Genomic DNA, 27,853 nt, shown 5'->3' on the forward strand with positions numbered 1-27,853 from the left:
TGAGCGTTTTCAAAGGAGGAAGCCTGTTAATACCAGTCTCAAGTTTGTAGAAAGCAGTGACTTCAGAAAGCATCAGTGTCGCTTTCAGTACTTTGGCATATGGGGTCTGGGATAGCAAAGCTGGTTCTTACCTGGCTCCCAATAAGTATGTTTGTATGGTTGAACTGAAAGTTCACTGTTAACATCTGAGCTGGGGAACTGAACACTGTGGTTCCCATGCCACCCTTCTGCCTTTGCCAGTCATAAAAGTGAGAATGCTTGTTATAAGGAAGTTGAAGCTTGCAGGTAGTAAAGCGGCTCTTCAAAGACTGTGAATTAGAAGTTGGATAAAATATATACCATCTATCAAAGACTTCCAGCTTTTTTGTTGTTGTTGTTGCTATGTTTTATTTTTAAGAAGTAAGAAGAGTTATATAGCAGAGTTAAGGAATCTCTTGGAAACAAGGAGACATCTTTCAAAGTTGAATTTTTTTCCAAAGAAAATAGAAAGGAGGAAAAAAAAACCCCAACCTCCTTGCAAATTAAATTTTAAAGTATAAGAAGTTTGGCCAAAAGATACTCTGAGAAACAATTTGCTAAAGATATGAGAGCTTACAATAAATCATTTAAATTGAATCATTTCAAGTAAATCAGAAATGGACATCCTGCCAGACAGACTGGAGAGCTGATAGATGACTGAAGTGTAAAAGAAGTGCTCAGCGAAGATAAAGCACAGAATGAAAGCTAAATCATTTGTATCCACGTTGACTTTCCTGAGAGATTTTAATGCAGGAACTTCATTTTGTAGGGGATATTTTGAGAATTGGTCTCAAATTGAAATGTTGGTAGAAAAAATTTTTAGAACTTAAAAAAAAAAAAAAAAAAAAAAGAAAATAAAAAGTAGCAAATTGCCAGGAGTAGATAACATTTGCCCAAGAGATCTGAAGGTAACCATACCTGACAACGCTGATCTGGCAACTGTAATCTGTTACTTAAAATTGTAGCAGGCTCAGAGGCAGGGAAATAGGCAAACACAATTTCAATATATTAAAAGCATTCCAGAAATAGTCAGCGTACCACGGACCAGCAGGTCTGTACAGGCAGGTTGGTATGTTTCATTAGGAACAAAGACCACAGAATTGGTAAACATGTGGGCATATATAATTTATCTCATGATTTGAGAAAAGTGCACATGTACATTTCAAATAGGTGGTCTTTAGGCTTACGGTGGGACACACAGTTAATTGGGTCTGTTCTTTTTCCTCTCCTTCAGCTTGCAGACTTGAAACTGCCAGTGGTGTCAAATGCAAAAAAACAATCATTTGTTCTGTAATCATGTAACTTCGTGAAAGATATACTTATTAAATAACCAGAAACAGTATAATATACCACAATGTAACTTTTTGTTAAGTTAGATGGATGTCAATAAATAATTGGATCATAAGAAATAGTGGACTGAAATTGACTGTATTGTGTGAAGTGCACTAAATGACCTGTATGTAGTCAAAACCTGTGACTGCCAACATGCACTAATTTAATGTGAATGTTTGTTCAGTTTTGGTCAAGTTCTGGCCACAAGATGTAGGTGAAGCATAGTTTGTGGTGAATGTGGCATCACCAGTAAGCAGACTACTATGAAATCTGCCAAATCTGAATTTTCTCCTGCCTTCATATGTGACTGGCACATGTCAGACTGGATGTGTGTGACTTTTTTTGTTTGTTTTTTTTTTTTTTACATTGCTGATAACACACACTTCTTGATAAGAGGATACAAAATGAGTAAGGTATAGTGTCATCCTGGCATCAGATATAAGGGTTCAGGAACAAAGATTCTTTGGACTAATAGTGGCTTCATGCAAGTTATTCCATGGGTAGAGCCTCTTTAAGGTGCCTAACTGCATGCAGACTGAATATGTTTTAAGTTTCTTCAGTGTAAAAAGTTTGCACTGGAATTAATCAGTTTTTTCCTAGTAGTTCATCATAAGTATATGAATTCATGAGCTGAAAGAGGAAATGGGCATTTTGCGAACTTCACTTTCTCTGCAAAAGAGTAAAATACCTGATTAAAATAAAGAGCTGTTTGATACACTTGTTTCAGTGACGTTGCCCTTGAAGGAGTAAGCAGTTACACAAAGCAATAAGGCTGTGTGCTGTGAGGATTTTTTTCAGCTACTTATCCTAAGCGGGAAGAACTTGTATCTCACCAATTGTGTATAAAGTTGCTGATGACCTCTGGATGTTTGAAAAGCTAAGTAACTGCGGGAAAAAAAAACCCTTAATACTGATTCATATAAAAATTGTAATGCCTTGGTGAAGTGGCTTTACAGTGAAACAGATACACTAGACCAGCCGAAAGGCCTTCTCCTCATCTGTCAGCTGTATACCAATTTTGTACCAAGGAATCATAAAATGAGGAAAGGTTACCAAAGAGGTCAGGTTACTTCTACAGAAACATTGTCTTTGACCAAATCTGTCCTTCAGGCTTTGGGGAGATACACTGTAGATAAATTTATTCTATTCTCTTTAAAGCATAAACCACCAAGTTTGCACTGTTACTTTGTGCATGTTGAGTCATATGGAAGAAAGCATATGTTTGTAGGTGGGTACTGATAAGCTTGCATGATTTAGAAAAGTATTCAAAAATCCTTTCATCTTCACCATAACTTACAATGTTGCATGTTTGCCATGAATGGTGCCAATTCAACCCCAGATCATCTAGCTGTCATATAAGGAGGTGAGCTTAAATTAGCTTTTACCAAATACGCTTCAGTGCAACACGTTCAATATATTTCACTGCAATAAACTGTATTGCAGTGAGTATAGCAAGGCATTTGTAGCGGGCTTATGGATGCGAGGGGTTTGTTGCTTTAACTCAACTTTCAACATGGACTGCTAAAGTATTTCTAGTATAAAGGAGTGCTTTGCTTATTTTCATGTCATGCTAACATTGAAATGTAAAGACTTTAGTACCACGTTGATATCCAGAAGTGTGAGTTGCGTAATGCATTTGCTAACTTTTTGGTTCATTTTTCTTTCTTGGTAGCAATAATAAAATACAGAAGACAGTCTTCGAGATGTACACTAGCTTTAAGCATTTACTGGGAGTGGGAGGGAAAGCATTATCATTGCTTTAAAAATCTTTTATGGAACTTGTTAAACATCATTTTCTCAAACTTGTACATCCATGGAGACTACTATAAAGCAAACATCTTCCTAATCAAGTAAACCTGTATTTTGATCACAAACCCAATAAAATTTAAATGGACTACATTTCCCCCATTCCTTCTCCTCTCACTTTTCCTCCCGCTCTATTCCCTGCATGTTGACCTTTTTTTTTATTTGTATTTTTTAAGGAATCAGACATGTATCTTCACTTAACATTTGTTATGTTAGCAGCTCCTGCACTTGGTATTCTGAAAGCTTGTTTGTGCCTGGTGACATTTTCTCACAGCATATTTTAGTCTACAGTCACACTGCTGTTGCCAGATCTTGGTATTTGCTTGGTACCACTAGGTACTCATTTTATACTGTGTTGTATTGCAATGCAGAAAATTAGTATGTAATATGGCTTGTTGACTGGAGCAATGTAAAAGACCCCTTTGCCTCTGAAGTTAGTGAGATGCATAGAAAGCACCTGTCGTGCTATGTGAATTGTAAGAACTTAATGAGTAGGCTCTTGTTTTTAAATCTACCATTTGCTGGTTTTTTTCCCCTTGGTATTCAAAATAGCTAAGTGATCTCTTATGTGTTTCCTCGGTCTTGCATGTAGCTTGCTAGTGTTTTAACGCAGCATGCGTCTTGCATAACTTGAGATGTCTGCAATATGGATGTCTACTTGTGAATTATGTGCCTCTGTTGTAATCACTGTAAGTCCACAGTGCAGCCAATGAAGTCTAGTAAACGACTCACTTCATCCTAGAGAGAGACTTTAATTAGACAATGAATTAAAATGTTATGTAAATATCTAAAGTTAGGCAAAAAGAATTGTGGTCTAAGACCTAATGAATTCATGAACACAAATGTTGAACATGAAGATGTTAACTTTCAGTAGTTCGAAGATGTTAACTTTCAGTAGTTCGAAGATGTTAACTTTCAGTAGTTCGAAGATGTTAACTTTCAGTAGTTCGAAGATGTTAACTTTCAGTAGTTCGAAGATGTTAACTTTCAGTAGTTCGAAGATGTTAACTTTCAGTAGTTCGAAGATGTTAACTTTCAGTAGTTCGAAGATGTTAACTTTCAGTAGTTCGAAGATGTTAACTTTCAGTAGTTCGAAGATGTTAACTTTCAGTAGTTCGAAGATGTTAACTTTCAGTAGTTCGAAGATGTTAACTTTCAGTAGTTCGAAGATGTTAACTTTCAGTAGTTCGAAGATGTTAACTTTCAGTAGTTCGAAGATGTTAACTTTCAGTAGTTCGAAGATGTTAACTTTCAGTAGTTCATACATAGTATGAATGATAAACGAAAACTATTACTTCAGGACTTAGGAATTTTCCTTTCACACTGGGAACTTTGAGACATTGAACAACTTTGTTCCTGATTCAAATTCCAGAGAGAGAAAAATCATCCCAAGTGACTCACAAATTATTTAACGATAAAGCATGAATTTCTCGTGCAAGTTCAGATGGGTACTGTTTATCCTTAACCATTATGTAATGTAAGTATTTCTAGGCACTATCAAGCACCTTCTGTATTTCAGTAATTATTCCAATGTAAGTGATATGTATTGCCTATTCATTCATGTGGGCACTTTCTCGGCATGAGCAAATGCAACTTCCTCATGTTATGGCTGAATGTGAAAACTAGGGATATTCTAAATCCCTTTTGCATTCTTTTTGTGTGAAATTCTTTGCTGTGTAGCAAATCTGAGCGCTATGTACCACTTAAAACTTCACTACTACTCACGTGTAAGTCTATTTTGGGATGTAAGTGGTACGCAGGCTTGGAGTCCTCTCTGCATCTGAATTTTAGCCTTAGTCACTTAAATGTATTTCCAGCTTGAAGCATCATGCCTAAATTTAAATGGTAAATCCTTAAGAACAGAAGAATTGTGGTATTTACTTCTGGGACACATCTTCCATGCTTTTAAGCAATGCATAGATCCTGGATAGGTTTGCTGCATAAGAAAGAATTTTGCTCTGGAGAAGAAAAAGTAAAAAGAGAAGATACTAGTCAGTGAACAGTTGTGTTTCATTAGCCAGTTAGCATACATACACCTGAAAGATTCACTTGAACATTTTCTATTTGTAGTGCTCAGCTGAGTTTTACTGATGCAGTAAAACTTAGCCTGTTGTCACTTTTAACGTCTCATCAATATTTTCACAGCTTTCTATCAAACTATTGCTGAAAACAGCCTGAGAAACAATTTTGAAATCAATAACTACTGTTTTAATACCCAGTCTAATAAGTATTGGTGTGGTGAGAGTCATTTTTAAGCTACATAATTTCTTAAAGCCGCTACAGCACTGTCACCATCCCCTAGTTTGCTGAAATACCTTAGATTTTGAGGTAGGTTTAATAAAGCCTTTAATCCTTCTGGGATTTTTAGATTAAAATATTCTCTGTGTTTTGCTGTTTAAGTATAGTTTTGCCTTGTATTGCCCAATATTTGGAAAAGTAATAAGTAATATATATTATTATTATTATTTATATTGCAGCACTTCATGTGAAAAGACCTAACAGTCTTGGAGAGCTGGCCTATGTGCCTTGGAGGTCTTGGCATTGCTCAGTGCAACTGTTGCTGTGTGCCCTTGCTTCCACCTCCTTCTACCCGTGCCTTCTTCCCCAACGTAAAACTGGATTAATCACATACAGAAACTTTCTGTGTATGTTTCTAATACTTGAGAAAGTCAGATTTTGCTGTGGCAGACAGTAAGCAACGTAAGAAATCATCCCCCGATGGATTTGCCTGATGTTGGGCAGCTAAAAGTGAAATTACAGGAAGAATGAGTTTGGTTCTTGCTTTCAAGCAGCAGTGGAACTATCCCTGCAACAATATAGTGAGATTACTTGCTGTCTAAAGTGTGCTATACTTCTGATTTTAAAAAAAATGTGCTGCTTCTGTTTACCCATAACTAAGTCATTGGTTCCAAGGGAGTAAAAAGTATTCTAAGCCATTCATACAAGTTCATACTTTCCAGTCAGCCACAGGATTTGGATTTACTTTCCTTGGGAAACTGTAAATTACTGAAAGTGCTCTGTTTTTAGTATTTTCCCAGTGATAACACTGCATACTTGTGTAAGTGTTTAAGATGATACCAATCTTCCTGAAGCAGGGGTCTAAACTTTAGATATCCATATTTTGAAAAGTAATGTTTAAATATTTCATCAGTCTTTTTTGCTAAAAGAATATTGTTCTCATATTTGTTTCATTACTGTATGGACACAATATCACAGTCTTATTTCTGCAGAGTGTTTTTCTTTTCACTCACTGGGACACGAGTTTTACCAGACGTAATTTAGTCAGCAAAATATGCAAGATGGTACTTCAGCGTGCCTTTCTGTAAAGGGAATAGCCCTTCAGTAGTTATTTCTTACCTTAGGTACTGGTCTTGAAAATTGTCAGGTGCAAATATTTTCTTGTTAGTGTTGTTCTTCTGAATACGTGTGCAGTTTGAGATGCTGCCCCAGGCTGAGTGGTCCAGCAAATCAAAAGGTGACGTGCTGTTACTAAAGATCAAAGGAGCTCTTTTTAACTGGTAGTGTTTGAGCTGAAGAAAAAATGCCAGTAATATATATTAGAAGAGTCTTGCTCTGTGTGGCTTTACCCAGCAATAAGGAATCCATATGGATAATTTGGAATTTTTAAATGGGGGCTGGCTTGGGTTAAGGGAGGAAAAAATACATGTTGTTTTTGTTTTTTTAAATATGTTAGAGGAAAAAGGTGAACTGTGCATGTAGCCTGGTGAGTTTATTCCAGAGTGGGATGAAATTTCCAGGCACTCAGCAGAGCGGGGTTTGTAGATGTTACTGGTAGCATCCTCCTTTTATATACTCTGTGCCTTTCCTGAAATCCCAAGGGTGGCATGAGGGGATTTTATTCATAGGAAAGACTCTAAAGGGCTGAATTCTGCCTTAAGTTCTGGGGCTTCGGGGCTGCAAGCATTGGTAAGATTATTTACCAATAAGTAGTAATTACTTACCAGTAAGTCTTTCTTACTCTCGTATAGATGGAGCCAAGTCTCCAGCAACTTCATTGTAAAAGCACTGATCCCAAGTAAAAGTAACAGCTTTTATGAAGTGCCCCCAAATCTACCTGTTTGGCATCAGCCAAGGTAAAAACAGCTTGGCAGAGCTTGTGTACACTTGTGGGTTTCTGAGGCTGTCCCACCTTGTCTTTGCCAGTAAGTGACAGTTGTGTCCATCCTGTGCACTGAGCCTGACTTTGCCGGCAGCTCCCCATTCCCATTCCCCCCTCCCACCGCCCTCTCCCCCAGATAACTTTATCCTCATAACACAGACACACAGTGCTCTGGTCTGGATTTCATTTCTTCTTCTTCAGCTCTGTGCGATCTTGTGTGCATTCCTAATGCGTTACCAGCAGCCTGCGTCTCTGAAAGCACCATATCAGCTTTCAGTGGCAAAAGCTGGGAGAGGAAACAGGCCCGTTCCTCCATGCACAAACAGCTGGGCAGTTGTGGATGGAATTAATTGCTGATATACACTGGCTGTGTTTTTCTTCTCTTGTCATTTCCTTTGCAGCTGTGAAAGGCAAGTTTTTTAGGCTTTGAAAACAGCACAGACCTTCTTAGCAGTAGTGATGCAAAAGTACTGAAATATGTACGCTTATTAGGATTTGCATACAAAATAAAACCTCTCCTAAGCTGTTAACATCCTGCACTGTTGACATTGTTATTCAAATTCCAACTGCACCTTCCAAAAGTAACTTCTGACTTTGGATTTCCAGCTTGAAAAAATCTGTTAGGGCAGATTTGGCTTTCTGAAAGCAGCAGTCAGTATTTTCTGAAAATAGGAATCTGAAGTTGAGCATTGAAAGTAATCTGTTCTGAAAATGATTGTCTTCCATCTGTGGTCTTGGAGCTATTATATTAAATGGACTGATGCTGCTTTAGCCAAATGTGAAACAGTCAAGTTGCTGAAAGTCATATTCCAGGCCAGCAGTTATGGGAAATTTATCACAGGGTTGGAAAATTCACGTTATCAACAGGGCTGCATGTCTACTTTGAGGCTTCACCCAGCCCATAACAATGCAAAAACAAACCGCCCATCACAAATCAAAAAATGCTGTCAAAAGTAAATTCTGAGCACTAATGGTGTCAGAAGCTGCGGTGTGCTGGGTTTAGTTGTAAAAATTGGTGGAAAAATATGTAGTATCTATTGTTGAAGATAATATTTTGTTAGCTTCCACCCTGTAAGTCCCACAGATATTTTTCCCCTTGTTTATTAAACTGTTCTAAATGCACTTTTGTTTTATGGAATTGTTACACCTCCCCTACTAGCAGGCTTATGCTGCCATGCAATTTACTCAGGGGAACATCTATAAGCTCTTTTGCCAAAATAACTACAACTACCCTAGGGATTTTACTGATACACAGTAATTGCATATTGCATACTTATAAATAGTCTGATTTGTTGAATGGATTGTTTATTTAAACAAATGCTAGAGAAAGCTTTTGTTGTTTTAAGACCTGGTCCTAATAACTAAATAAATGAAGTTGTACAAATATGCTGAAAATGTCCCCACCAGCTTGTGTTGTGCAATTACTTCTACCACAGGATGAGTATTTCAAAGGTCCCACTGAAACCAGGGCTGTTATTTGTGGTAAGAAATACTGTGCAGAGTGAGGAAGGGTTGACAGAACAAGATCTTTAAAAAAAAAAAAAAAAACAAACCAAAACCAAAAAAAACCCCAACACAACTCTGGAAAGGAGCCAGGCTTTCAGTGACAGCACCTGCATCAGCCAAACTCTTGCAGAGACTGCTGCAGAGATCTGTGTGACTGTACTTGCAGCAAATACAAAGGAGTGCACCCTAGTTTAGCCTTTCATGCAAGGGATTTCCGCTGTGAACTTGCATCTGTCATGGCTAGTAGCACGCAAGGAGACAGACACCAAACCAAGCCTGGCTCACATGGCACGCAGGAAGTTCAGCTGTAGTAACTCAACTGTAAATCTGAGCCAGAGAGTCAAGTATGCTTGAACCGTAGCTGTTACTTCAAAGAATAAAAGCTGCCTCTTTCAAAGGCTCCTAGTTTTTATAGCTATACAGAAGTTAACTATCACATAAGTCGTATGTTATACATACGTATATGTGTGTGTATATATATGTATGTTCATACTTTATTGTAAATATACATGTATCATAAGCACCCTTTCCTGTATATGTCATGCTAAGTACTTTTTTGGCAGGTAATGGAAGTTATGGAAACAATTAAAATTCCTGTGCAACATTGGATTACTTATTTGTTTGGAAGAGTGGGTGATGTTTGGGGTAGGAAAAAAGGGCAGATCTGTACTTTAAAACAAGAGTGTAAAAGCTTTCTGGAGTGTTTTTACCAGAAGGTAGGTCCTTTTGTCAATCTGTGTTTTGACAGAAAGGACTGAATATCAGGAATACAGTTCTGGGTTTTGTACCCTGGTGTATCTTATTAGTAAATATTTAAGAAATGATAGAGCTGCAGTTGTTTTTATGGCCCATAACCAGCTGTGTCCATTTCAAGGCACTAAACAATGTATGAGAACAGTGCTCGGTAGCGCAAGAAGTTGTTAAATTTTAGAAACTTTAAAGCTTTCTGCTCTGGCTTCTTGTTAGTTCCTAATTCACTTTAATCTAGTGCCTGTCTGACTGAGAGATTAAAAGTAGCAAAAAAACCCAACCAGTTTTTAAGAACTGATATAGTAGCTGGGCAATTTAATTTCATCCAACAGTGAATATCTTGATCCAGAGAGTCTGCAGCTGCGTTTTCCTGTGGGTTATGTGACAGGTTGGTGGCATGATTTGCTTTGTAAACCTGTAAATGAGTTTGTGTTTCTTGTAGCTGTGGTTTCTTTCTCCACCCTTTTCTCATGAATAAACTTGAAAAATATTTAGGACAAGATTTCTCTGGACTCGCCACATCTGGTGGTATCTTTTTCAGCTATGGTCTTTGTATATATGTACTTCTAAAACAATTGGGAGGTGTGGTGCAATGTGCTTCCTTGGAGGGAGGAACACTGTTAGTAAAGATTACTAATTCTGTGAGAAGAGTCAACCGCACAAAATGCTAATACTGTAGCTGGGAGGAGTCTGTGGCTTTGGTTCTTAACTCCTTTGGGTTTTGCCAGTGATTTGGAGCAGAGAAGTGTTTGGTCAGTTATGGTGAAACATTGAAAAAATTTTAATCATCCTGACAACTACATATCTTAACATACTAAAAAGTTCAGTGTCTTAACCACCTGACTTACTACATGAAGTAATTACATGTAATCAATAAAAATTTCAAATTGTTCTGCGTGTGACTTACAAGCTATAGTTGACTAATCAAATACACAATTTGGCAGTACTAAAGCTCGAGACATCGTTGCATGAACTTTGTGTAAGAGTGGGTTCATTCAATAAAAAAATAAAAGCAGCATTTAAAGAGCCTTTTATTCCTGTCATAAAGATGCTTTGTGCTATTGCCGTTGTGTATTTGACAGAACGGTTGGGGATGGATGCTGCAGAAAGTTGTCTTGTATTTTGATTGTCTTCTATCTGAGACTTGCATGATTTTTATCTTCAGTGTCGTGACATGACTGGTGAGTTAAAATTTCTGTATTTGAATGGGGTTTTCCAGTGTAATTAGTATCTCTGTAATCCATAAATCAGTTACTCCGTTTGCCTTAGTTGTTGTGCATATTACTTTTTTGTGGGTTTTTTTAGGAAATGTGGTCTGATTTTGCTTCTGCTTAAGTCAAGGAGAACACCAGCCTCAGTAGGACTGGGCTCTGGGGTTTGAGTATATGCTGGCAGTTAAAGTGAGCGCAGCCGCATCGGGCACAGGGCTGATTCTGCTGTGGTACAGTGCCATGATTTGCTGTACTGGCCTTAGAGGTTTTAATTTTAACTCTGTGAAATAAAATAAATCAAATATGTTTGGTTTGGTTTTGTGGTTGGTTTGTTTTGTTTTGGGTTTTTTCACAGCTGAGCACAAATAGATAGGTAATCTTGATTTAATTTGGAAGATAGATTTTTAACACGCGGCTCTAAAACGCAGCACCAGTCATACAGTTAAAGCAATTGTTGCACTGTAGTTCCCTATCTTAGTTTATTGTATCAAAGTAGTTCAACTTCTGTGAGTATGTGTGCTAATGGACTTTTATCATGTGCGTGAGTAGTAGCAGACTAGACATTCTCCTGTATTAGTCATTGCAGTGGGAGATAATAGAGAAGTCTATTCTCATTTAAAGCTATAGCAGAATGCATGAAGCAGCCTTCGTTAATGTATACTATAATAGCATTGAATGTCTTGGGTTACATCAGATAGATTCTTATGATAAACACATGACCAACTATTTTTAAATCGCCTATGAAATTCAATTTTCTAGTGTCAAAAAAAAACCCCAAACCAAACAACAACCAACCAACCAACCAAAACCCCCCAAAAGGTAAAGCACCCAAGTATTTTAAAATATATAAAACTTGAACTGAGGAGAAAATATGAAGGAAAAGCTTCTAACTTTTACTTAATCATGCTTTCAACATCTGGAATTAAGGTTTTTCATAAACACAGTTTTGAGATACACAGTATTAATCCCAAAGTTTTGTGAGGGTACGCAGAGCTTAGCCTAAGAGTCAGATACTGAGTTCTGGCATTAGTTTTTTGCATTGTTTCCACATTGTGGCCCTCCACTCTGTTTCTTCGCCTCGCTGAGCACTGAAAGGGACATAAATTGACATAACTAGATTTTTCAGACTGGTGCAAGGGAAGAAGCCTGAAAGATAAACTTTAACCTATCATCCTGTCAACAAATTTGCATTGTTACAAAAGTAAGAATTTATATACTTGTGGAGTCAAGAATAGTATGCAGGGACAATGCATTAAGATAAAGAAAGTGCATATCTGAAGTTGTATTTTTTCAGCCTAAAAATAGGAGCTAAGCATCCTACTATCTGATTCGCTTTTCCGTAATTTTGGCATAAGAAAAGTTCTGAGTATTTTTGCTGGCCTAAAGCGAGGAAATCCTAACTACGACAAAAGCTGAATGAATTAATGGGAAAATTATGAAATAATTTGGCCTGTCACTGTAGTTTTGGGATGGCTAACTTCTCTTAGCAGTCTATACTGTGTCTTCAGCATGCCACAGTTCAGTTACGCAACCTTGGGAAATTTCTCTCCCACTGAATGTACTCTTCCTTCATTAAGGCTAATGGGAGTCATGTGTCGTGTCAGTGGGAAAGCAGACCCTTACAAATCTTTCTGGTAGATTTGGTGGAAACAGAGCTCATGTTCATTATTGCTGTGTTCTGGGCAGTCGGATGTCTCATTAGCAGGACGTTAATGATGTTCAGTGTACTACTTTATTGGACAAGAGGATGTGGTGAAAATATAAAACGAGCAACTTCTTGATCTTATAATTTCCTGTATCGTTGGATTAATTTCTGTCTGTTGTGTCCTTTCTCCCATCCTAATACTTAAACATTATTACCTGTAACCTGGTGGATGTGAAGCTGTGACGCTGGGGGTGCTCCAGCCCTGCTGTCAGGCCACTCTGCCCTGAGCCCATGCCGTGCCTCCCTTCTCCATAGAAACTTACTGCAGCTCAGTAGCAACCATTATATTTTTCAATCTTTCTACAGTTTAATGCAGGGAGTGGATCATAAATGCTGATCAGGTAGGAGCAAAATTTTAGCCGTGTGACTGTCAGTGTAGTATCTTTATAGTGATAGCCACATGCAGAGGGAGTAAACATGGTTTTGCACAGATCTGTGGGGAAGGGCCTGCAGGCAGTGATGGGCAAGAGCCACACCACTGCTCCGCTGAGCAGATGTTCCTGCAAACTGCCCTCTAACAAAAACAAACCTGCCATTTCCCCACTGAGTCGTGGCTTGGGCTGGCCCCCTGTGAAGCCAAGCCCTTGGCCAATGTCCTGCAATGCACAGTGGGAATTCGCTTCCCCTCAGGAAACCCCAGCTTTCTTGTTTTATCTCGCAGCGGCAACTGCAAGGAAACAATAGGCTATTGGAGCATTAGAACAACACGGGCTGCAACTGACCCCCTCATTACTTCTGTTGTGCAGGAGAGGCTAAGAGGAGAGGTTGGTTGGCTGCCCTCAGAGCTAACTTGTTGGCTGGTGTGTGTGGGCCTGGGCTGGTCATGAGTGTGAGGTGAGGGTGGTCATGAGGAAGCATGGAAGGCTTCCCCTTGGGGCTGCCCCCTGTGAAAGGGAAAGAAATAAACATAGAAACAGTGTTGGCAAAGTAAAAGCATTTGGTTTGTTTTTCCTTCCTGGTACAAAATCTGTCTTCCTTAATTCTTCAGCTTTTGAGACAAAACTATTACTTCATTGATTTTTGTCACTGTGACTGTGAGAGTGGCTAGAAATGGCTGAATCGCAGGTGAAGTGTCCAGTCGCAAGCAAAAAGGTGCCTGCGTCCCCAATTCTACATGGAACGGGACAGACAGGCTTTCACTTCCCACGCAGAGTCCGCAGACCTGATTTTATCTTGAATGCACCCTTTGGAGCCGTCGTCCTTTCCGAGACTGTGCACATCTGTAAGCAATTAGATAAATTATACCATTGACATCTCAGAAATTAGAGTCAAACTTGCTGTACTAGGAATTTGTTGTTTCAGAGGAATAAGGATATAGGGCAATGCTTTAATCTACAAACAAGGTACGCTCCAGCTATGTGTGCCATTAGTCTTAAAGGTGCACTTTTATTAGGAGCACTCGTATTTCAATGCTGGTAAAATATGTAGAACTGCAGAGTGGACATGCATTTTGAGGAACGTCAGATGGGACACAACATTAAGATGTTTGTCAGTAGCTCCTCCTTTGTAAAACAGAAACGAGTTTCTTAGTCCCTCAGCTTTCACTTGCACACATGCCCCTTAACAACAAAAAAAGAAATGAGCCCTCCTGATGACATTTCAGACTGTCTTGGATAGAGTTTTCCTGCCTCTATGGCTGGGGGAGGAACCCATCCAGTATGTGAGTTGTTTGTAGATCAGTTGATCTTTCCATGATGGGAAACAACAAGGTGATGAAACTAGTTTTCTATTCTGGACTGGTGTACCTGTCGCATGCTGAGAATTTTATGTGTATTTCTCTCAAAATATATGTGTTTTTCTCAAAATATGTAATAATGAAGAATTGTGGCATTCCCTTTCTGGGTAGTTGTCTACTCATTATGTAAATGTATTCCCCAGTGTCCTGACTGGAAGCCTGCTGGAAGCTTCCGAGTCAGTGCCCTCACTCTGCAGCTCCTGGCTTGCATCAGAGGGTCCAGTACCAGAGACTTTGCCATCAGTTTGATGGGGGCCAAAACGGGTTCTCCATGTGGGAAGAAATACTTAAAAGTTAGGATGTGCACCTCTTTTTTTAACAGTCAAGGAAAAACAAGCGATGGCGGCAGCTGTGCCATGTGAGCGAGTGTGTCATGAGCCTGCTGGGCAAGGCATAGTGAAGGGCATTATTCTGCTGGGAGGTTGGCACTGGCCATGGCCCTCCAGAGTTGCCACAAAGGATTTTCTGTTCAACATCTAACGCAACAAGAACATTCATATGTTTGCAGAGGGTTTCCATGGAAACCGTGTAAACTGTGATGCTAGCAGGCAGAGGCAAAGGTTATACTATTGTAGAGGCCCTTTTGTATTCTCTTTAAATGTTTCAGAGCAGCTACATTTCTTAACTGATACTCTGAGCCTATCTAACAATTCATTCAGATTTTTGTTTTGGTTTGGGCTTTTTTTTTTTTTTTTTTTTTGACTGAGCATTTGTCATGGTTGTGCTGAGGAGGTCAGATGAGCTGCAAGGATAACAATGAAAATGTGGTTTGTTTTTTTGTTTTTTTTTTTTTTTTACATAGAATCACTTGAATGTCATGATTCAAATTGATTTATCTCTTTATTAGTGATGATGATGCAATTGGAAATGGAAGAACAGGGCATGAAGGAAAAAATTTCAAGCTATTCTACCCCTACTAGTACAGGTCCCAATTCTCGAGTACTTTTATCGCTCAGGTAGAACTAACTCTTTCAGGTCATCATTCACTGGCACTTGGGGGAATTTTGAATGCTTGTCTCCTCTCAGAAGTATGAACCTACCTATGCTATTTATAGATACCTGTTTTAAGACAGGCTAGCCTTTAGTGCTCTTTGACAGTTGGTGCTGTCTTTAAATTTATACTACAAATTTAAATTTCCAAACTTATCTAGTGCTTTGTTTGTTCATGCTTCAGGAAGTACTACCACCATGGGCACAGACGCTACTTACTATTAAAAGAAAGAGAAGTATCAGCTCTTCTATATGATTATCCAAGTACCCATTTGACTGTCCACATTTGCAAAATTGTGCTTGTTCATAGGTTCAGCTTAATTATCATGGGAGGGTTTTTTAAATGACTGAACTCAGTTCTGTGCTTGTGTCTGGGCTCATGCTGCATGTTAGTGAGAGATGCAGGTACTTGCTTGTTGTTCACCTGCTGCTCTATGAAAATGAGATCCTACCTGATCACACTGTGCACATATTCACTCCCGCCATTTAACTTTTGAACCTCATAGTTACTTTAAGCCAAACTTGGTATAAAGATAAAAAATAATTCTTTTGCGCATTACAGAAGTTGATATCTGCTTAGAAGATAAGGATGTAGGATTTTGATGCTGAGGTTGAACAGATGTAAAAGTTGCTCATTCCATCTGATCATAGGGCAATAACTAAAAAAAAAAAGTCCAGTATAAGCATACATAATTAATTGAACTTGTAATCAAGTTTGCAGAACCAAGAGACAATTTAAATTCTCAATTTTAAAGTGTTTTATACTTTGCTGCAAAAAGTACAAAAACCTCTTTGGTGTATAAGATGTTCCCATCTAACATAGAAAAGTAACCTAGAGACATTAATTGCATTTCCAAACAACGTAGTTTTGAAAGCATTCACAGTTGTGCTGTCACAATACATGAAGCAGCACTTAGTGATTACTTTTTGTGTATGTCCCATACAAGGATGAAACAGCTGACTTGGAGTACTTATGTTGTGGGCAATAGTTTCTAATGCAGATTGAATAGGTGAAATGCACCGTTAGCTCAGGATAGCTGTTGACTTACTTTTGGGCAGCTAGGCATGCCCATAAACTGCTACGCCATGCCAGGAGGGGCCAGGAAGGGATGGATTTGTTTTTTTACTTATTTATCTTTCTCTCTTTCTCATGTTTTGTTATTTAGATATCAGATGTATAATTATTAAAAGCTTTGTATCCAGTGCTTCATTAATGTGACAGTTAAAAATAACTTAAAAAAAAAAAAATCAGTTGGAATAGCTCCATCCATTTTAGTCTTCTAGAAACCACTAGTCTTCTGGTCCAATATAACCCAATTACAAACACCTTGAATATAACATGAAAATAAGCACAGGATAGACATAATGAAAACCTATCTTCAAGTTTCATATAGCATAATTGTATAATTGTACTCTGTGAGGGACAGGGGTTGTGCACCAGGTAGGAGTGTTTTTCATTATGAATTCCAGCTTTCCAAATTTGAAGCGAGAAGTCTCAGGAAAAAGTCTGTTCATATAGCACAAACCTTTGCATGCTTTTCATCACTCCTTCCTGACTGCTTTGCCGTACCAACTCTGATCAGTTTTGATAACTTATCACAGAGAGAGAACGTAGTACTGATGAGGCAGGCAGAAATCAAAATCCCATAGCAATTTGCCAGAGGATTAAAAAGAACAAAACAAAAAAACCCAGCAACCCGCAAATGGCATCTTAAATGCTTGTTCCAATACTGGAAGTGTTACACAATAATTAAGATTAAAAAAATAGAAATCCAGCTATCTCCCTGCCCAAAATAATGCAATAAATTAGTAAGTAAGAACAATGCATCTTAAAGGGGAAAAAAAAAAATCTAAATACTGCCCAACTCTAAAAGCAGCATCCACTGCTATTCTTCCAGAAACCTTTAAGACCAGACTCCTGAGACCTGCAGGTCTTTTCCTTTTTGGATTAGGAAATGAGTTCCAAAAAAGACGCGGTTCATCCACGTCCCCACTGGGGCTAATGCAGTGCTCTGGCTGCCCTGGGTCAGTGTTGTCCTCCACAGCATTCCAGCATGTCTGTGGAAGTTGTCATGAATGAGTCTTTGGCAGGCGTCTAATCACCTATTATTCAGCACTTAATTAATCAAGTTTGGTGGTATTTTTTGGCATGTTCTTACATTAATACAGAGATCTTTAATTCCTTGAACAGTGTTAGGTTTTTACAGATATTTAAAAAACTGAACACCCAACACGTAAGTGAACAAGATAACTGAAAGACATAAAAAAAATGTAATTTACTTTCACTCCTCAACCAGATGTAATCTGTATAGCCTGAGATATTTTTTTGTATCATCAGTAATTTTCTTATGTTATAAACTGAAATACCGTGTTTACCTAGGATGATTTCCATGAGTTATTCAAAAATAAGCATTACTAAAGCTCAGAACACAATGTTATTTTTACAGCAATTGTTAATTGATTTTTAAACTGGTTGCATTTGATTCATAATGATATAATTGAGAGAAAAATTTGCCCCCACATCTCTCTGTGCTCAGACTCTGAACTCCAGCACGAGTAACATGTCTGATACTTGCATTCAGTATAAAGTATAAGCAGGTTTAATTGCAAACAGGCAAATACCATTTTCAGGCAAGGTTTACAAGTGAGCTTTGGAAATTCAAGTAAAACAACTTTTGTGTTATTTTATGAATTTTTGTCATAATACACGATGTTGAAATAGTTTTATCTAAGACACAGATCCATCTAATATATTTGTTGGCTTCAGAATATTCTTGAAATTACAAACAAAAAACCAATAGAAGTCAAAACTGGAAGAATTGTTTGGGGAAGGACTTCAGGGAGAGTCTTTCATGCTGCATGTGTGACTGATCAAATTGTGCCTTCAAAATTATAACCAAGGTCTTTGCATTTGGTCTTCTGAGTCGCTGGTGCTGCAACTCATGCAAGTGCCTAGTTTGTTTCTCCTCTAAGGGCAACCATGAAGAAGCTTTTCTTCACTTGCATGACTGCTTTAGCAGAAAGTAAGTGTCTTCTGAAGTGGTCTGTGGTGGATGGTGTTTGTTTGTGCCACCTTGGCTGCTAGGAAATTCAGTCCCTGGTACATTGGTCTGGCTCCTCTTTAGACATGAAAATATTCATGCTTCATGCAACTGCTTAGGACAAAAGAGAGGACAGTTTAAATCTCGAGGAGAAGTGTTCAATGTCAGGCTGGTTTTGCGTTCTAGAAACAACCATCGCAGATGTTCGCAAGTCCCCAGGATTTTGTGTAGCATGCCAGGATGCATCGATGCTCTGTGATACTGGAGTAGTTTGTTGTGGAGTGTCTTTTATTTTATCCAGACTTTCAGTGCTTATGAGTGATGATGGAGAAAGAGAATTATGGGATAAAAGTAGGTAATTGCTTGCTTGCACTGGAAAATAATAGTAACCTAATTATGAAATATTTATATAGCCTGCTTTTGACTTTTAAAAAGCTACTCTTTCTACTGTGCTTAATGCTGACTTGTTATACCCCTCACTGTGTGTCCTACCAAAGCTTTTGTTAGTAAGTCTTCAGCGCTTGTTCAGGGACGTGCTGGCTACTGCTCTGGGCATATCTGCTTCACTGTTCAGTGCTGTGGTTAAGTCCAAAATGACCCTCTGACTTCAGACTGGCTTGCTTGAAATTGAGTAATTTTCCATTCCTGAAGGTGTAGAAGACCTTTGGCTCTCTAAATTCAATTTGCTTTTCTAGTACCATGAGCAAAAAGTGGCAGAGACAAGAAGCAGGTCAAATGCAGGCCAAGTCAATTGAGATTAGTGTACATATTTATATAGGTTAAACTTTGACTGCAAATGAAACTTTTTGTATTCGCTAGTTAGGTAGTTGGTTGGGTTTTTTAAATTATTTTGAAGCAAGCTGAAGACAGTATTAGCAGTGTGGGTAAACACAGAAAAAGTGTTGCTGCACCACCATAAATTCTAGGGATTCCTGGGAAGGATAATTAAAGCAACATGCTTTGGACACAGCTAATTAAGTAGCTGCCTTTTGAACTTTCAAGAAGGGCCTGGCTGCCCCCTGAACATCCATGTGGCCCTTCTCTGCTCCATACTTTCCCTTGCCCTCCTCCCCTGGATATTTTTAACCCTGATCTCTTTGTGTATCCAGTTTAGACCCTAGATTCATGGAGAGATGTGCTAGCACACCTAGGGGATGGCATTTTGAGAGGTGGGGAGCTGAAACACCTGAGTTGGGAGGGGCAGGATTGCCTAAAGCCAGCCAGGAAAACATGAAGAACTGTAGCATAAGATGTGCTTAACTTAAGTCCTCTAAAGATGATAATTTAGTATGTATTAAGCATGCAACCATAACCTCAATCAAATTCTGCATATTTGTTAACTTTTTTCACGTTATGTTTTAACATACATCAACACTTATGTTTGCAAATGGACAAGGAGGGGAAAAATTGTCCCATATGTTAAGGCAAAACTAGTTCTGGTAATGGAGAAAAAAAGCAAGATTCTTTGGAGACTTAATGAGGTGAGAAAAGACAGTGTCAGCATAATTTGGGAATAGCGATTTACAGGTTTTTGTCCCCTATGCCATCCCATGGCTGATAGCAGCTGTTAAAGCCCTACCAACAGAGCCTTCCCTCTATGCCTCAATTTGTAGCTTGCTTTTTTTGAGTATTTACTAGAGTAAATGTGTAGCTTTTTTCTCGAGTTGCCTGGGTTTTTTTCCATGCTTCTCATGGCCAATCAGTGGCGATGTGCTTGCTGTACAGTCAGGCCTGGGCTTGGCTGGCATCATTTGTCTCACACTTTCATTGATGCTTAAAATTACTATTTTTAAACTACAATTAAAAACCTTAAGGCAACAATAATGTTCCCACTATGCCTGTTCTTCATATGTGAAATCAGTATATGCAATTGTGTTGTTTTATCTAAAACATTCTTAGTTTTTTACTACAACTATCATAAATCAGCTTTTTTGAAATGCTGTAGCTTTCTGTTTAATGTGAGAATGTATGTATAGGTCAGTAAAATGTTAAAATTCCTTTTTTGAGAAGCTACCCAATTTATTTTGACATGGTCAAGCTGATATTGGTGTATTAATGTGACTTGTGTTATTGTTCCTTATTTAAAATTTATAGTAGAGTGATTCAGAGATCCTACGATGAACTGGGGGTAATCGTGCAGGGTGTGGTACATAATACAAATAAAGATACAATTTGTCCTGAGAACTTTATGATCGAAGGCCTGGCACAATTTCACCTTTTCTTCAAGTCTCCAGTTACGATGTCCCCACTGAGGTTAGCTGTTGGCCAGGTTTCCCGTTCCTCGCTTACAAGTTACGGAGGGTGTTGAGCTGCAGTTGTGTCCGGTCACTGCATGGTGGTGGTCTTAAATGGGGTGTAGACTGAGCTGTCAGTGGTGGTAAAGGTTAGGATTTGATGTGAAGAGGAGGAACTCCAGGGGTTTGGGGTATAAAAAAGTTTGGCTGTGTGCTGCCATGCACGAGATCGGTTGTTCGTGTAAACATTTGTAAAATCCAGCAGTTGCCTCGTGTCGATCATCAGGGTTGCCCACTATTGCAGGCTCTGACCCTCCAGCAAAACCCAGGAGGCAGCTGCTTTGGCCATGACATTTCTCAGGATAATCAAACTGCCATAAATCAGGAAGGCTTTTGATGTGCCATGGGATCAGTAAGACTTCTCCCTGCTATCCAATGTCACACGTTGTACCAGTGACCGAGGAGGGCTCTTGCAGATTGCCAGGAGTAGCCCTCGTTACTCCAAATGGTGCTTTCCACGTTGGTGTAAATGGGATTTTTTAAAAAATTATTTACATAACAAACTTGGTTCTTCTACTCCATAACTCTGTGTAGATCTGCGTAAAGAGTGAAATTGTTTCCCCTTGCATCTGTGTAGCTCAGAGGCAGCTCAAGAAAAAAGTCACCAGAGGAAGTTGGAGGCTTCGCATTGCAAAAGAGGGAGAGGAAGAGCATTGCAAAATGTGAAAGGTTTTGGCTGCAATCAGCTTTTCCAGTTACATGTTTTTTTCTCACAGATAAGTTCTTAGTTTATACTGTGGAGGAACCTAGGTTTCATCTTTTTCAAAGGATTTAGGGAGATTTTTCAGCCATTACTTGTCTATGTGTGGGGGTTATGTGTTTGCGTACTTCCACAGCTTAATATGGATAAGTGCTAACAGAACGTAATCTTTTAATTTAGCTCTCTGTTGTCTACTGACTCATGAAATATTTTTAGATAACTTAGCCACAAGTGATTATGTAGCTAAGCAGAGATAAGTCTTAAAAAACAAAAAAAAAGGGGGGGTGTGCTTTTTATTGTCTTAAAGTTGAAATATTTTGGAAAACACTACCCTACTTTTTCATTACCAAGGTCCCAGATATCTCTGAAACCACATGAATTCAAAATACTGTACTTCCCCCCACCCCCGCATAATCTACTCTGTCCCTTTGTAGCATGACTATGAACAGGCTCATGAGAACCAAAAGTTGGAGTTGCTTTGGTGCTGCAGCATTTGCATTTCATCAGAATCCTTAAAATCAAAAGCAAAAAGTAGTTATTCCTATTGAAAATTGATATTTATGTCTTACATCTTCATTTCTGGTTTTATAATAAAACTGAAATACACATTTGGGGTTAAATCTCCCTGACATTATTTTGAGGGGTTCCCTGACTTACATAAGGTCAAACACAAATAATACAATTTTTGCTCTGCAAGTATAGTTTACTTGCATCCCTTATTGATACTAACTCTGCAGGGTATCAGTTAGTGTCGGGAATGGATAAATACAGGACATTAATTCCCAGTAAGTGCTGAGACCACTGATGGATTCTTTGAAATATGTAAATATTTGCTAACAATATTTATTACGTTTGTTCCAGGCATCCGAATGGGTTTGATTGGGTGGGTAAACGCTGTCATCTGTAAAAGAGGGGTAACAAAATAGGGTCAGCAGGAACTGAAATGCACTGCCAGTCTGGGAGAGCCCATCAGGGCCGCGGTGACCCATGAGCCAACTCTCTGAAATGGGCTGCGCTGCTGGGAGACGTGCAGGAGTGTCTGGACCCCCCTGTGGTCCCGTGGCCTGCTGGCACGCTGGAGTTAGGCAGGCATTCATGTGCTTTCATCAGCTAGAACTACTGTTTAGAGATGACTGTAATAGGTATGTTCTTAATATGCTTCTAAAAGTGATTAAATTTGGATGCATAGTTTATTCTCTATATCTAAGCTTCAAGGTAGCATTGGGAAAGAGCTAGTGCCTTTATTTTCATTTGGATTTGCCAAAAGAAACCACTTCCAGAGGAGACTTGAAGTCTTGCAAGTTGAGCGCTCCTGCTGCCTGTGAGCTGGCTGAGTGTGGTCATGAGCAAATGCTGCACCAAAGCAGTGGCACTGCTGCCATCGCTGTGCTGGCTGGCTCCTCTGCCACAGGTCTGCTGCATTCAGATCCTTCTTCTTTGTAGAAGTCCTAAACACTGTAAGGGAATACAGCTTCAGAAAGTTTGCAGCTTGAAAATCTGCAGTAATTCATGCTGCTGTGGTCCTTACCAAATCCTCTGGAGCAGTGGAAGTGGGAGGAGGTTTTCTGCGAGCGGCAGGTGAATTTTTTCCCTGGAGGAAAGTGGAAACGAGCAGAAAAATGTTAAAGGGGGGGAAGTAACTTAATTTCTGTTGGTTTTCAGTGCTTTGTGTGAGAGCAGCATTTTGCATGTACCATAGGGAGAGGTTTCCTTTTCCCTTGCAGCTTCTGTACGTCTCCTTAGCTTTCTGCTACAGTGAGGACACTCTTCCCAGACAGCAGTCTTGCCTTTGTGTAGAAGCAGGTTAATTAAGCTCGGTGTTCAGGTATTTTTTGAGTGATCTCATATGTTGTGCATGAGATTTTAATTTAATGCTGCTATAGAAAAACATCTTAAACCAAGAGAAACTTACATTCTCATCATGGAACTAATTTTTATTGTGCTTTTTTGTGAACTTCAGTATAACATAGAAGATGAAAGAAAAACGGAGGAAAAGTGGCTGTGAGGTAGGACTGACACGCTTTTCAAGTCTAGTGAGTACAGAAACTATTTACAGTTTAACAAATAATTTAATTTATTAGCTCTTCTGGTGTTTTTACTCAATTTAAGGAGGTGCTTTTTTTTAAATTGCCTTAGAAATAGTCCCTGTCCACAGACTCCACACCATTTCGTAGGACCGGTCACCCTGTGTACCCAAGCAGAGGTGACAACTATCAGCACTCCAAAGTGCAGCTTAATGTTGTTTCAAAGTATATGCATATACTTACATATGTAAATAAAATGTACGTATGAGCTAAATATAATTCGGCTTTAAAACTGTTCCTGGTAAATTGCAGTGAAACAGGTAGTTATTAAAAATAACAAATAAATAAAAGGGGGAAATATAACTACCGAAGGGAAAACTTTCTTTTAAAGGAACAAGTTTAGGGAAAGAGAAGAAACAAACCATCGTGATATCTGTGGGTGACTGACCTCTTCTCTTAAAGTAAGGTTTTAGTGACAGAATCTATTGTGTCTCTTTTTAAAGTTACAAATTAATTGTTATTATTTGCTCGTATCATACTGTTACTGATAACTGCTGTGGCAAACTGTGTCCAGCAGTAGAAGAGGATTTATAGTGAATAATCAACATGTCACATGAATCGCCCTTTACCACTCTGACATTTCAGTGCTTTCTCATGTTTCTCATGGTGCAGCTGCCCCCTTCCTGGTGCGATGCAGGAATACCTATATGCATCATTTCACCAACAAACTCTGAATTCCTCCTCTGTTAGTTCTCTCTAAACAGGTCGCTTGTGTGACTGGATTTGTTCTGACTTTAATGTTTTGTGTGAAGAACAGTATAATCTCAAAATGTTCTTACTGTCTGCACAACCTTAACAAAGTAAAACAATGCTAGTAAAACAAGAAAACATCATTTTATGGAGTGAAGCAAGGAAGCCCCTATGCTGCTGATGGCTCAAGGGTCACACAATACAGCGATGGAAAGAGCCCAGTTACATACAGGCTTTCCTCAGCACAGGAGGTTTGATAGTGGGCAAGATGGACCTTGGATCTGAACTCCAGAGGTTGTCGTTTTGAGACTGGTTTTGTCTTTTACCACACTGTCACCCAGAAAAAGGTAACTGGGTAACTCGTTCATCAAGGATTCTCTCCATCATTAAAACTGTCATGCAGCAGTGAAGGAATAACAAAATGTGAATGATTAAAGTAGTTTGGTTCTACGGGGTTAAGCATACAAGTTCATTTATGAGACTTAACACATGCAAATAGCATTTATGGCCATGTGGTAGAGCATATTGGATACATCAAACCATCATTCTAGGCTTGGGTTTTGTTTGTTTTTTTTTTTTCCCCCCCATTGCTTGTACTGCAAAATGTTGGCAGTCTGGCCTGCAAATGTGGAGGTGCAGACTGCACCTGCTACAGGATGGGTGCATTATAAGGAGCCTTCCTTAACAGAGATAAAATGTCACAACTTCAATTAAAGGTAAAGGTATAGCCCTCATGTTCTGGGTGGCTGTCAGCAACCCACTATGTTATCTCACTTTTTTGATAGTAAAGAGTAGCTGGCTCAGGTCCAGTTTACACTGAGTAAAGTGTGAGTTGCGCAGCTTGAATATTTATGTTGACTTTAATATTGCACTATATAATTGGGCAAAAATAATGCTTTAGATTTAACACAGAAACATAAAAACAAGGTTCAAACACACTCAAGTTCTTATTTCTTAGGAAAAATGTATACTGCTGCGACATAGTCTCTTTAATGTGGCATCTGAAAGGAGATGATTATTTTATTAGCTTACTCTGTTTAAAAACAGAAGGATTTAAATTAAATACGCAGCGCTGGATTAGAATATTTGATTTGTAACCAGTTTGGGCTGACAAATTGTTTATGGCTGCATTGCTACTGGAAGAAGCAGTATTAGACACCCCCGTATCATCACTGTCTTTGTTTCAGAGCAAACATTTGCGTAGCTATGCAGTTAACTGGCTGGGCGAACTGATGCAGCTGAAAATAAATCAATTTAAAAAACCCCAAAGTTAAAAAACAACAACAACCAAACACCAAAAACCACCAAACAAAACAAAACAAAAAAAACAAAACAAAAAAACCCAAAACCTTAAACTCGACCAAAGAGTAGTTTCTCCTACCCATTCCACCATCTGACCTTACAAACATTTGCTGATATGAATCTGAAGAGGTGATACAGGGAGAAGGATTGAATGGCTGGGAGGGTTGGGAGAAGGTATGACTAATTTATTTTTTAATGCAACTACTACCTTGTGTCAATTTAAGGGTGTAGTTTGACAGTTTGACTTGAGTGCTAGTGTACAGAATCACTGTATATTAGTAAAATCAGTTAATATAATTTCGAACAAATGCTACCTATCTAGTGTAGCAGAAGTATTTTCGGTTCCACAAACTACATTTACAAAATGCTAATGTCTGAACATACAACTTAGTCATCTTACCAGTGTGTAAGGTGAGACTGATAAATGAAACCCAAACCTGCTGCAACATTAAAAGAAAATCTGTTGATGCATTGTCAGATATTTATGGTATTTGATGTCCTGATCAGGAGAATAATAAAAAAAAAAAATTTAATTTTGAGGTGTTTATCCAAATAATTTTTTTGCCCTAGAACAGATGCAATTACTCAATTATATGTCATTGCTAAAATTTGTAGGAGGGAGGATGAACAGTTGACTTTCTAATGCCAGAAGATCGCGATGATGACCCTCATCTTGGTCCATATTCTCCTATGTATTTTCCTGTCCCTCTTAACCATTCCCTCATATTCCTTAAGCGTGCTTCTTTCTGCCAGTTTACTTATGTAGCTGACAGCGTTGGCTAAAGCCAAGTCTTTGATTCAGACTGGAACCTGCCTGTTTCATAGGGAGGCTGGAACTGAGATCAAGAGACACCCAGTTTGCTTCCAACAAGTCTCCTGGCAGACAAGATACTGGAGGGGGGAAGAAAGAGCAGACTGTTCCTTAAAAACAAGCAGGCAAGAAATAGCAAGAGCAGAGTAACACAATGTGCTCCTTAAAAAAGAAATGCTCAGATGCTGTATAGTCTAGCTTGAGTGCTCAGACCTGAAATCAGCCATACCGGTTAATGATATGGTGTGCACACTGCTGGTTTGCAGTGCTGGAAACTCTCAAACAGATGGATTGTACTGCATAGAGAAAATGAGGATGTCTGAAACCAGCCTTAAAAAAATCAGCATAAAAGGTAGGTTAATGATTCGTTGCTAGGTGATTTAATGATTTGACTGCTTTTCTGTTGGTCTGTCTTATGGTGGTATTTATTTTTACATATATTCTGTATGTTATGAAATATATAAATAATCAAGTCAGTGCTTTCTGGGGTGTTCTTTGGCAAGATAAATTTTCCTTGCATCTGGTCTCTTGCTTTTTTCTTTTTTTCTTCAGTACTCCTGGTTTCTCTGACCTCGTTATTATTTTTGAGCTGCTTTTCTGATTTGACATTGAAAACAGTTATTCCAACAAAAGCAGCACAGCATGTTACTTGGATTTTACAAAGTGTCAGGTGGGGATGCTCAGGTCTTAATGTTGCAGCCTAAAATCAACAGTTCCAAGTTCCTGGAATAAATTGGAAGCTTTTGTTAAATAAAACTTACTTCTAAGCGGAGAAATGTATAGCCTCCTGACAGAGGTGGAACATTCTACTTTCTCTCTGTAGCCCAGTTACGGGTATAAAATACAGAACAGAACATGGAGGCCAAACCCATGAGCTATATAAGGCATCAAAGCATAGGAGGACATGACCTGTTCTCTTTTGTAGCAGTATCAGAGTTCAGTTCAGCATGAACCAGGAGGGCATAACTAGACAGGAGGAAGCAAGAGTTAGATTAACAAGTTACCCTGTAGTAAGAGCTTTTAAGCCTCTTTGTTTCACAGGTCCCTAAAAGTATTTTCAGCAGAGATGGGGATTCTGTATAACAAAAACTTACACATGCTGACTTGCTCTTCTTAGTTTCTTTTGCCCCCCATTGGAGTAGTTGAACCACAGGTGGGAAAACTGCTCTTCTGTATACTTTGAATCTCTTTTGGCATGACAGCATATGCATGTTAGGCCAAAATGTGGGCTAAAATGTGTCTCAGCTGAGTAAGAGCGATGGCTCTCACTAGATCAAAATCAGATCCCAGTTTAGGTTTGATTTCTCTGTGTATCTTTGTCCTTTCTGACCAGTGTAGATACAGTGTCTTGTTGCTGTAGGGGTGTATGGTCTCTCATTTCCACCTGTGCCTCAGTTTCTGGAACCACTTATGCCATATAGCATGCATAAGAAACATCAGCTAGTACTGCTCAGGAAGATGGTAGCTCATTTTCTGTAATTCGTGAACATTGTTGGAAGGGGGTGGAAGCCAAAAGTAGGCTTGCAGGAAAGCTGATTTTTTTTTTTTTTTTCCTATTCAAAAGAATCTTGCCAAAAAATGTGGAGGGGGAGAGAATCCTCTATCACAATTCATAGATTTTGAGATCTGGATTTTCTGTAAATACTTACTTCTATGTCATTGCCAGTCCTGTGCTGAGAAGGAGGTACAGATTTTTAGATCCCCAAAAGCTGAGCACATTTTTAACAAATATCCTCTTTAAAAAAAAAAAAAAAAAAT

General features: G+C 38.8%; 1 protein-coding gene across 8 annotated transcripts in view; it reads left to right on the forward strand.

Annotated features, from left to right (window-relative positions):
• ADD3 (adducin 3) overlaps positions 1-27,853 on the forward strand; it is a 102,705-nt gene that overhangs the window by 43,463 nt on the left and 31,389 nt on the right. Inside the window, exon 3 of one of the 8 annotated variants that reach the window (XM_052798941.1) lies at positions 10,615-10,717. The exons of 5 other annotated variants lie outside the window; for them this stretch is intronic. The gene's annotated coding sequence lies outside the window, so the exon portion shown is untranslated. Of the gene's footprint in view, positions 1-10,614; positions 10,718-26,156; positions 26,448-27,853 lie in introns of those variants that run through there. 2 more of the 8 variants (XM_052798944.1, XM_052798942.1) reach the window with 2 other exon arrangements.

Source organism: Harpia harpyja, chromosome 10 (assembly GCF_026419915.1).
Source record: "Harpia harpyja isolate bHarHar1 chromosome 10, bHarHar1 primary haplotype, whole genome shotgun sequence".
Lineage (NCBI taxonomy): Eukaryota > Metazoa > Chordata > Aves > Accipitriformes > Accipitridae > Harpia > Harpia harpyja.